Below are 13,253 nucleotides of genomic sequence, written 5' to 3' on the forward strand. Positions count from 1 at the left end.
AATACTGATTTCAGGAATGCTTTCCTCGCTGCTGAAACCGAGACCATTTTTGTCTCCAACATGTTTCTGCAACTCTTGCATTTCAGCTAAAATAACTGAGACTTATTCTAGGATGAAACTAATTAAGTTAGCTTCAAATTTTCAGTTTTAAACTTCTGGTTATCATCCAGTAACTTTTCAATTCTCCATATTCAATTTAGCAATATATGCCTGTAGACTCAACAATTCACTAGATTGTTTTCAGTTAGTTTCAGTCATGTTTTCTGGTAGTTCATTTTGCTTGGCTTTAATTCATCAAATGACAAAGAAAATTTTTTGTACTCATTTACCATGTCATAAAGTTCATTGACAAGGTTTTCTAGTGAAAAATTAGTTGAGCTGAAGTCAAATACATGTTTATTGGTAGATTCTAGCTCAGCATCATTTTCCATTAAGCACTTTACTTCTTCATCATCACTAGAGCTATTTGAGTCTTCTGATTCAGATGATCCAAAATCGAATCAGCCAATTTTGATTTGCTTTCTTCAGCTACCATCACTTTTTGAAAATTTCTTTTCATCTTTGGATATTTTTTTGTCGAAACATCTCTTACCCTTGTCAGATGACCTCCTGTCATCCTTCTTTGGTTTAGGGTAGTTTGCCATGAAGTGGCCAGTTTTGCCACCGTTGAAACAAGCATTGGAGTCATCAGTCGACTCTGTGTTTTGATAAGATCTTTGATTGTAATTTTGAAAATTTCCTTGATTTTTTCTTAGAAATTTCCCGAACTTCTTTACGAATGGTGACATAGCATCACTACTTAGTTGTTCAGCTGATTTTTCTATTGCAACTGATTATTCTATTTTCATGGTAGTTAGAGCTTTTGTTAACTGAGAGGTTTGATCATATTTCCTTATTTGCAGTTCAAATTCATATGATTTTAAGTCTGCAAATAGTTCATGTAGCTCCATATTGTTTAGATCTTTCGATTCACGTGAGCTGCTGTCTTGACGTCCCATTCTTTTGGTAGTCCTCTCATTATTTTGAGAATTACTTCTCAGTTTTTGTACACTTTTCCAAGTGCACTGAGTTCTATTATAATCTCGCTGACTCTTTCATCAAAATCAGACATAGATTCTCCATGCTTCATCTTAATGTTGTCAAATTTTTGTATGGCCACAGAGGTATTGTTTTATTTGGTTTGCTCATTTCCTTCACATAGCTGAATCAACTTCTCCCAAATTTCCTTGGAATTTTTTCACATTTTGATCTTGCTGAATGTGTTTTTGTCAAGAGTTTTATAAAATATATATTTTGCCACATTGTCAAGATTCTCCTTCTTCTTATCCTCATTGGTACATTTTCTCCTTAGTTTTTCAAGCATTTGAGGAGTACCTTCGAAGATGGATATAGTTGTATTAGCTTTTAGTTTCCTCATCAATCCTTCTGTAATGATGAACCACATGTCATCGTCTTGAGCAGTTAAATGAGCCTGCATTTTTATTTTCTATTCATCAAAGACTTCCTTAGAAAACATGAGAATTTTACTGGATGAAGTCACTGTAATCGGAAATGTTCAAAATCAAGAATAAATCTTGCTCTGATATCACTTGTAGGATCGGTTAAGTGTTTAGAAAAAGGGTTGAATAAACACTTAAACACAATATGTGAGTTTCTTCGATTAGTTTAGATGGGTTGGCAACTAAACTGATTATTTTTTAGTGTCTATGTCAGTTTGCTACCATATGAGTGCGGAATAGAGAGTCTACAAACTGCTATACATGTGTAATACACAATGAAACTAACTTAGCACATAATGATCCTTAAACGATCAGATAGAATTCTTTTAATGTGTGTTGAACTGATTCAGTTTCGCTAAGATATATCAAGGTTTTTGAAGACCTAATCTGGATAGTGAAAAATGATCATCCCATTCTGAATTCGATTATTCATATATTTATACTATCAAAAATAGATCCATTTAATCAAAAGTGGTTGTTGGCTTGTTCGTCCATGTCAACGCTTTTATGAGAATTCGTACCATGTTACGATCAGTCTTGACTCGTACACTGTTGCGTTTTGTTCAGTCTGCTTGATCTGGACATCAGTTTAGTGTTTTGACATTGATTGATCATGATGTTTGGTAAACTGAAATCCTTTAAACTTATTCATTCATTTTAGAATTATATCAGTTTTGTTTAATTGTATCAGTTTCTCTTAAATCAATTTTACCTTGATATACTAAATTCTTGATCCAACAGTATTTATAAAAGGAATCAGATAACTAATTCATTGATTGCAAATTTAGTTTTGTTGACATAACTCCAAACGTTTGAAACATAGCCAGAAACTCTGCTGTAATATAACGAACATCACACACCCAATGTATAATATCCTTTTGAATTGTTGTCCAAGAATTATAAGTCCTTGTGGTACTCGGTGGTTACTTGTCAAACAAGGGGTGTGATTTGATCATGACAACTTTGTTTTTTTTATTAAAAAAAATTTGCTACTTTAGTTCTTTTTTTGCTGTAGTTTTGGCGTCACACAAAAATTCTGATGTGTAGACAGTTATTATTGACTTGGTTGGTGTCATGTCAGCACTTCGGAGAAAAAATGAACAATATCGTAAATGTAGCAAATTTATTGAACTAAGACTGAAATTTGACTAGTTAGAGTACCTAAGTCACAATTATATCAACTTACACGAATAATTTTACCATTTTTAGTTATACATTTTATTGTGTGCGTGCAAAACTAGAAGGATGAACGAGACACCTCCAGATTTTGTTTTAATTGTATTTCAAGTGTGCCTCTCTATATAATGCTTTGATTAATGATTTCTATGCAGAGGAAAACGCAAAGAAAATATTTATGTATGTTGTTTGATGTGATTATGGAGAGAGAATTTGCACGACGCTGCATTCACATAATTTTTATTTTAATAGATCAATCTTTAGTAGAGTGCAAACGATAATTTGAATTGTGATTTATCTACTAAATTCAAAGTAAAATATAATTCTAATAATAAATGGAAATAATAAATTAAAAATGAATGTTAAGAATCAATTGAAAATGAATTTATTAGGAATCTCGGTTCACCTACCCTTTATTAATTCATATCATTTAACTCGACAATTGTTCATGCTCTTGAAAAGATTCCTTAAATTATCAACATACTCTCTCAAGATATCTTTACTAACTCAACACGACGAAATAATTAAACCTCATTAACAATATATCAAATGTTAGTTGCATGCATGATTTATGGATTCTCTAAATTTCAACTTATTGGACTATGTGTATTCAATTTCATATATCTATGGAAATTTTAAATCCACGGATTATATTACACATTCCTATTGCAAATTATTCTTCTAAACTCACTCACAATACAAAATATTATCAAAGTCAGCTAGACTTCGATAGTTAAAGGAAAAACATTAACAAAATCAAGTATGAATCAAATTTCGAATTTTAATTAAATAAAACGTCTCAGGGTTGGATCCTCCCTCTCTAGTTGCATAAGCGTAATAGCTAGCGCATCGCAAAAAATTCTTATCTAGACCAAATGACGTAGTAATTATTCAAGCCACGGTTTTGAGGTTCCGGTTGATTTCCAGTTGATCTGGTGTTAGTAGGATGGAGTTATACCAGGACAACCACTTGAGCCACATTTTAACACAATGTTTTATTAATGTTCGCTTAAGTATCTTTCGTTCTCCATCAAACAGAAGTTCTTTAGGAGCCAGCCTAATCTCTTTTTTTGGGCTTTAGTTATACCGGACTATCAAGTACGTGGAGAGACAACGAATTTTGGAGTTGTCTTATAGATTCTCAGTCTCGGAAAGCCAAAGGCTTAATTTTTCTGGTATTCTGCCATTACATTTGTACTCGCTTCGTACTGGTTGTTTGATTTATTAGGTAGGCTTCTTTTATGAAAGGGCCTTCCTTCAATTCAAAGGAAAATTGAATAAAATAAAAGACTAGTTTCAGTTCAACATAAGACGAAGTATCAATTGCAGCTACTTCGAAAAAACTGCCTATTATGGCTATATAAAGGGACCGGATTCCCAAAAGGTTAGTGCCCTAGGATTCATCACCATATAGAACTGGGTGAGGGATTAGATACCGGTGACGAGTAGGGTATGGTAGGTTTGGAATCTGACAAGGGCATACCTTTCTTGCTTGCTAAGAGAGCGCACTCCTAATTTAACCCTTGGGAGTGGCTAAGTTGATGATGTGGAAGGATAGGATGAGGTTAGTAAATGTCTAAACATGGATAATATGGCTAGTCCCTTTTATTAGACTAAGAGTGTCATCCCTTCTACCGATGCGTCTATATCCCTTGCAACTGTGGCTTGATTTTTCTTCCATCCATTTATCTAGTTGGAGTGGTTAAATTGGTTAGCATGCACATTCGATTGCGAATGCAAGAACATAACATTATTTTCACAGCTCCGTCGTCAAATTTTACGCCTAATATACCTACTCTTCAAGGACGAACTCTTTTGTGCATGGGTGTAGTTCTATTATGGATTCAATTTTTTCGAACAGCTTATTCAAAAACAATTCTTTCTTTAGCAGCAAGAAATGAATTTCCTTCAAAGCCAAATTGTCCTTTTCAACGCGTTCTCCTTCTCTTTTAAAACCCATATTTGGAAACCATTTTTGGAGCTTCCGCCTTACAGAAGGCAAACTAGATTGCGTGAATTACGAGTCTTATATACTATGTTAAGATCACATCATATTGATAAAAAGTCCAGAGAAAAATTTGAAATGAAAATAAAGGAAAAAAATTTGGTCATAAAAACGTAAACACATGAACTTTGCAAGAAGTTCTTTCGGTTAAAACACCGAGCGATTCGAACGATATAAGACTTCTTGGTCAAGCCAAAAAGATTGCTAACTGAATGCTTATACCCCACCATGCCCCCAACAAATAAGAGAGTTCAGATATGAAATAACATCATAAAATGAAAAAAAAAACCATAATTAAAAAATGTTTCTTAATTAAAGATATAAAAAGTAGAACAAGAACTAGCAGTCGTTGCAAGAAATCTTTACTTCGTGTTTGGTTCCTTGCCCCCGAATCGTTTCTATTTTGCACGGCTGCTCTCCAAGATGATAATTCTCTCAAAAGTGATGAATGAATGCCTTAAACTTCAGTGTTAGGATTTCCATGTAAGTGGCCATCCATAAAACTGGAAACAAATCGAGCAAAAAAATTTCCATATTGGGTTGCGCTGGGGCGGCCAAGTTCATCCGCCCCAGCGCGCTGTTCTTGAATTTTAATTTTTCTTTGTTACTCGGGCACGCTACAGTAGTCAACTTTATCTGCCCCAGCGTTCCATGCTAGAATTTCTTGCTTATTTTCTTCATGTGCACGCTAGGGACGGGGGCGGATCTATGTATTTATATGGCTCAATTTTTTTAAAAAAAATTTATATGTAAATTTTGTATAATTTTGGAATAATATGATATTAGCCCGGGTAGATCAATTTAAAATATTAAAAGAATCTAGAGTTAAAAATTCTAGCTCGGGCAGAGCCATATTTCTGGCGCCGCCCCTAGCTAGGGCGGTCACGTTTATACATCCCAACACACATTCTTTGAATTTTGGCTCTTAATTCCTTTTTTTTTCTTTTTTTTTTATCAAAGTATTTACAATCAATCCAAACACATGAGAGACAAATAACATAGATAATATAAATCCAAAAGAACTAAAATTAATGCAATGTAAACAAAACATGCGAGAATGAGCTGGACTCAAAATGACACAATAAAACACGTAAATCGTACAATCCCATATTGTCAAAGAATGTTCGTAAAATATTCATCATCTATTCAAAATTTTCATGCTTCAACAAATAGGGATGCGCTAAACAAACGAGGTGACACAATGGGCAAGAATATATGTTATCAACTCATAATCATCATTGGCTCCCACTACAAAAAAAATGGTAAACGACAAAAACCGTTGTTAAAAAGCTTTTAACAACGGTTTTAGCGAAAATCGTTGTTAAAAATGTGTTTTTTAAGAAAGACAACGGGTTTATAAAACGTTGTCTATTAGCGTTTTTTTTGGGAGATTCGACAACGGTTTTAGAGAAAAACGTTGGAGGAAGAGTAATTTTGTGGCATATTTAGCGACGGTTTGTTCTTTCACTGTCACTAAAATTAGCGACAGTTTTACATAAACCGTCGCAACGTTATAAATCGGCGACAGTTCAATCGTAACCGTCGCTAAATTTAGCGACAGCTAAAGAAAACTGTCGCATGTTTAAAAATAGCGACAGGTTTTCCAAAACCGTTGCTAAAGTTGGCGACAGTTATATATAAACCGTCGCTAAATCTAGCGACAACTTAGATTTAACTGTCGCCGATTTAGAATTTTCCGACGGTTTAAATACAACGGTCGCTATTTTCAAAAAAATTCATTCCCACCTAAACTTCCCCCCATTTTCTTTCACCACTCTCTATAAATACATGCAAATTTGCTTCAATTTCTTCCACTTCACTTCATAACAATTAAAATTTTTCTCATTTACACTATTTTATAACTTCACAACACTTAAAATTTTTCTCTTACACGATTTTACCACTTTACAATACTTAAAATTTTTATCTCTTACACGATTTTTTTATCATTTCAAAACAATTAAAATTTTTATCTCTTACACGATTTTATCACTTCATGACTTAAAAATTTTTTTATCTCTTTCACTATTGTACCAATTCAAAACACAGATTTATTAAATCCTTAAATTTTTTTATATTTTACCTAAAATATTAGCGACGGAATGTATAAACCGTCGCTAAATCGAGACGGTTTTGCCCACGAATACCGTCGCTAAATGTAGCGACAGTGTTTAGTAAACTGTCGCTAAATATAGCGACTTCTTGATTAGTTGCTAATTAGCGACGGTGGTTATATGTTGACCGTTGCAAATATCTTTTGCGACGGTTGTAAAACCGTCGCAAATTGTAGTTTCGACAACATTTTTCATTTGCGACGGTGTTAAAAACCGTCGAAAAATGTAGCTACTGACATTTTTCTTGTAGTGTCCTTATTACCACTCCAAGCACCATAAGCTAAATTGCAATTATATTTGACACTTCAAACACGACAATGCAAATACAAAATCAAACAAATAATACCTACATAATGCCCCAGCGCATCGTGCTCGAAATTTAATTTTTCTTTGTTACTCGGGCTCGCTAAGGAATTCGATTTCATCCGCCCCTGAACTCTATGCTCGAATTTCTCGCTTATTTTCTTCAATGTGTGCTTTGGGGCGGTCATGTTCATCAGCCCTAGCACACTTTCCTCAAATTTTAGGCTCTTAATTCCCCTTTTCCTGATCAAAGTACCTACAAATCAACCCAAACATGTGAGGGACAACCAACATACGTAATATAAAATAAAATAAACTAAAAAAACGAAACATAAACAAAAAATGGAAGAATAAGACTCAAATGATAAAATAAAACATGTAAAAATCACACACATCATATTCCAATAATTTGAGCATTTTTAGGACATGGAAGGTACTATTCTAATCCACAATAAAAATAATTTGTTTGTGGAACAACTCATTCCTTCATAACATAGAAATTCACTAATAATTTAGGAATTTAACCTAAAACACTTATTTAACCATTTAGAATAGTGACATCCACGAGACCATCGAAATACACAGGCTACATAAAGGCTGCAATGTCTGTATCGGCAAATGAAAGTTCAGTGCTGATTTAATCCAACTCAACACGGTGGAATTAAGTGTCATCCTAGGAATGGTTTAGCTAGCAAATAACCATGCACTGGTGAATCGTCGTGGTAAGAGCTTAAACATCAGGCTGCAAACCCTAGAAGAAATTGTCTACCATGTCAAAGCCAAGGAACAAATATTCTTTATCTACTTCACAGACTTGGAAATCCATGAAGGGCACTGAAGAAACTTACCTAGCTATGATAAAAAAGGTAAAATAAAAGGCTGGAGTAAGATTGGAAGGGATTTCAGTGGTAAGAGAATTCTCATATGTGTTCCTCGAGGGACTGTTAAGATCGATAAGAAGTACACTTTTCCCATTTCCAAGAATCGAAGATTTGTTGACAAGCTGAAGAAATCCAAAATATTTACAAGTATAGGATTGAGATTGGGATACCATCAAGGGAAAGAGAAGGCGAATGATATTCTGAAGAAAAACGTTTCGGACAAGATACAAGAAATACAAATCCTTAGTAAAGTAATTCGGCTTTATGAATGCAGTCATAGCCGTTATAAACTAATGAACACGATTTTCAAGCCATTGATTGATAAATTCACGGTGATATTCGTAGAAGATATTCTGGTCAACTCACTAGAAAATAACACTAAGAACTTCTTCGGATCACACTTCAAACTCTACGAGAGAAACAATTATACGCAAAAATTAAGGAGTGTGAATTTTGGGTGAAATATGTGGTGTTCCAAGGCTATTTCATTTCAGGAGTAGTCATTTGATCCTAAAATATATCTAATATCATTCAATTACACTAAGTCCTGACTAGCATCATGTCACAAAAAATTGGAGCCATATTCTTAAAGTTGGATCACTCGTAATTAAAGAAAACTGGAACAATGACTTGAAGTATGAATAATTTCCTATTCAATTCATGGAGACCAAAGATCAGGTACTTAGGTGAATAATCATTCCGATGATAGAGTATAATGATCCAATCACACTAAACATGAAGCTACAATGATCCAATAACACTAAACATGAAGCTACCCGAGAGTTACAAGATAAAATATCCACAAGGTATACTTTTCTCTTCGAAAACCGACACAAGTTTCGAGGACCAAACTTTTAATAAGGAGCGAGAGATGTGAAGACCCAAAATTTCACTTAGAAACAACACCTAATTTTCGAGCCATTTTTAAAACAAATTGTCCTAATTTTTGAGCTATTGTTCTAACAAATGTCCATCGTTTTCTGTTTCGTTATAAACATGTTGGTAAGTTTAAACACAGTGTTATGATTCGAATTAGAAATGGTAAAAGAATTTACGAAACATGATAAGATATAACATGATATGTCTCTAATGCGGGAAATTGTAATAACAATATATAAAGATTTATCAGTAAACCATAAAAAAATAAGAAGAATTTCAGTGCTATACGTGTATGCATACGTTCTTGTTTTGTTTCTGCCATGATCCACGAATTTAAAAAAAATATGCCTTAGTTTCTGTTGCAATGCATTATGCTATTTTATAATACTCAAATAAATAATGTGGGTAATGAAACTAAAACAAGAACCTATAGAACCACAAAACACATAAACCGTTGATTGTGTTTACTAGCAACAACTGGACTGGTTATACAGATCTCCAAATTAAATTTCTCACTCGTCGGGAAATAATATGGTATTTATTACCTACAAATCGAAAACTTTAAGGAAATGCATATCTAATTGTATAAATATATTTTAACCCATTTTAAATTACATTTGGATAATGTCTTGAAATGGCCAAACTTAGTATTCTGGAGGAAATACATATATATAGCATGATATGTGTTGTCAAAATATTTATTCGTTGCGAGTTGTTATCTTATGTATCACATAAAATTTGCTCTCGATCGATCGAGACAACACTTCCCCCAAAATTTACCTCAAACTGAGGCATTCTCGCAGTCGGAAAAGAATAATCACTAGTAATATTAAGGTTAGAATGAGAACATTGTGGCTAAGTAATACTACCGAACGAAGCCTGAAAATTCTGTTGGGACATCGTATTCTCTCACCCAAGACGCAGCGGAAGTTTAAAAATTTTGTTCTTGGACGTCGTGTGTTCAAAAACATTCATAGGGCGTTTAGGATTATACCTTTGCGTTTATTACGATGGACTCCAAACTACTCCGGTTTTTACGCGGAGATAGCCCTTCTTGTAAATCCCTACGAACGGCTCTTCAAATTTGATCGTCTAATTAGGTCCACGATCGAAGACTGTCTTCCTCGTTTGGTTTGCACTAGAAAATCCAAATGATTCTTGCGTTGAGATTGTAATCTTCGAATTTCCAAAATCCGGAGAACGTGCGACGATGGAGGGGCGACGATGGAAGAAAGCACTTGGCCGAAATCCTGATTCAATTTTTTCTTCATGGCCGTGAGTCATGATTCTAAATCATGATTTGTTATAATTAATGATTTTCAATCAATAATCAAACCATTAATCAAGCAAATCTAATTTGCTTTTGTGGCCCAAAAAAACTTCTTCCGACAACCTTGAAGTGGCCGTGAGTTGTAATTTCTATTTGGAAGGATTTTTGATTTGTTTTGTGTGCAAAATTAGGGTTGTAATCATGAGTTCTAGTGGTGTATATATAGAGTGAGACTCTTAATCTAATTAGGAGTCCATCTCCCACAAGGACTCTAATAATTTCATTATATTTAAACTCTCATATAATTAATATATAATGTATTTATTAACCTTTAATAAAACATGATATAATAATATTATATACACATATTTTATATCTTCATATAAAATATATATACATGTATATTAATTAAATTAAATAATCATTATTTAATTAATAAATTAACTCCTTGGTTCATTTAATTCTAGAGTCCTCTAGAACATATGAGAATTTGTTGCAAGTTAGTAGTCACCACTACTAGCACAATCATTTAATTAGTAAATCCTCAATTCACTAAATAAATGATTTCGAACTCATTATAACCACGATCGACGATCCGAGAGCGCCGATATGTCAAAGATACAAATCTTGTTCATATAATAAAATCAAAAATTTCGAAGATCAAAATTTTCATTTGCCAAATTTAGAACTTACCAGATATGGCAGTTACCATATTTGGCAGCTGCTAGTTTTAGTGAACTCCTTCACAAAACAGGCAGTTCCACTCTCCTTCCTTATTTAACAATCATGCTAACTTCCACTTCTTTCATCCTATGGAATCAGCTCATAAACTCCTTTATAAGCTTCCTGTTTGATCTCCATCAAACTATAGTCGCCAAATTCCAACTCCTTGAAATTTGACTATCTCAACGGGAACACAGAATCCGATACTTGTGTGACCCTCAATGGTTCAAGGACACAGCTAGCCGTGGGTTCATATCTCCATGTGATTCAGAATAACATTTATTCTTATTCGTGTTTACCTTAGTTAACCCCATTCTTTTCATCAACTCCTTGATCAAGAATGTCAGAACTCATTTCTGATTGCACCCATCGGATCATGGTAAGAGCGTCTAGTAGCATCGCCCCATGATCCCCTAGGTATCACTGATAGTGCCTGCAAGAACCTTTAGTCATGGTTAGCGTACAGTACGGTCCCTTCAACACATATATCCCTATAGAATCTACAACCATTGGTATATCGAGAGTTGCATATGAATTCGATAACGATGTGATTTATCTTTGAGTACTAATAGTGGCATGGCATGTGCAACTAGGAAAACACCTTTCCCTAAAGCACATTTCTTGCTCTGGCCAGAGACTCCTTGCACTATTAACTCATCAGATCACATAAGATATCTTCACCCGTAGGCGAACGGTGAATCCCCGACTACAATGCATTTGCTCCTACGTATTTCGAAACTACACCCAACCTCGCCTCCTGATGACCCTCGATGGAGTCGGTAAACAGATCAAAGTGCATGCTAGTACGTATAGCCCCTACATTGTCCCGGGTCAAAGGACTAATGGTGTACAACCATAATTGCGAACTATTCCACTCGATAAGTGGGAACCACTTGGATAGTCCGAGGGAGGATTGTTCAGTGCATCATCATATGATCACCTATATGTGTGAATGGACATCTCCATGCCCTTGCCAATGAAACATGGCGTTTACACCACAGATGTTAGTCTCGAGCTCGAGCGACCTTTATCCTTGTTTTAGGCGGCTGAATCGACTAGGAACCTGTTTAATTAGAATATACGGTACGCTTCCTAATGAGTTTCATGATCTTACGTTGAGACGCAGACCTCATGATACCTATTGTATATTCAAGAACTTTATCTATGCAGCTTGCATGGGTATACAGATAAAGTATAATGCCATAATCGAATAAAATCGTAAAATATTATTAAAATAAAGATTGTTTTGCATTAGAGTCAATAAAAGCCCAAGCCACAAGTTGGCTTCCCGGACACTTACTCTAACAAATTCTAGAGAAAGTAAGGTACATAATTTCATCATAGAAATCTACTTTAAGATGGGAAATGAAAGTCTTTAACTACAAATTTGCTCACATTTACAAAACCCAAATCTCCTACATTTTTTTATCAAGCATGTTAAGATCACTTTCATGACTAAGAATAAGAATACAATTTTATGAATAAACCATAAAATAGAGAAAATTAAATACCAAAGATGTGATATTAATTATATCGTTAAATTTGCAGAAAATAAGACTGGTTAATGTTCGTATGAAATTTTTGGGGGGAAAATATAACACCACTTATCAATAATGTCCTTCGTTCTTTTTCAATATGTAATGTTGACGTCAGACTCAATATCTAAATAATCAACAAACGAAAATAATAAAATTCATTAGCCTCAATACAATCAGATCTCAATAAAAAGAAAAATCGTATGCATATCTAGGAGTGCGGAAAAATACCGAATTTTGGGTATACTGTTGTTACTGTACCAAAAAATACCTAATCTATCGTAATTTTTGGTACGGTATGGTATCGATACCAAAATATTCGGTACGGTGACGATACTGAATTTGAAATTTTCGGTATCTACCGAAATAATATATATAAATTTAAAAATATATAATATTTTTAAATAATAAAGTTAAATTTTTAAAAAAATATAAGGTATTTTTTTAATATAAAACAATATATATCGATACCGTACCAAAATAAAGAATTTAACTTCTGTTTGGACTCATCATTTTGGAATATTTCAAATTAAAGTTCAGTGAAAAAACTCGACTCATAGTGAAGAATTTAAACGGTTGAGAAGTCTTATCTCTGTCGCCTAACCTTACAGCTAGCTAGAGGACTGGATGTTGAGCCTCGACTTATTAAAAATCTGACAGGCTTCAAAAATCACATGACCTCAGACACTGTTGGAAAGATAGAGGATGAAGAAGTCGCATATATTGCGGTTAAGTTTATTGGTGTTTATTGATGTCTTGGATCTCTATATACATGTTGCGGTTGATGTTTATTGTCTTGATGAATTTTTTGTATATATCTTTCCTTGCCTCTTTGACTGTCTTGAGGGATTTGTTCAGTATTGATGAT

The sequence above is a fragment of the Primulina tabacum genome, chromosome 15 (assembly GCF_025594145.1).
Source record: "Primulina tabacum isolate GXHZ01 chromosome 15, ASM2559414v2, whole genome shotgun sequence".
Lineage (NCBI taxonomy): Eukaryota > Viridiplantae > Streptophyta > Magnoliopsida > Lamiales > Gesneriaceae > Primulina > Primulina tabacum.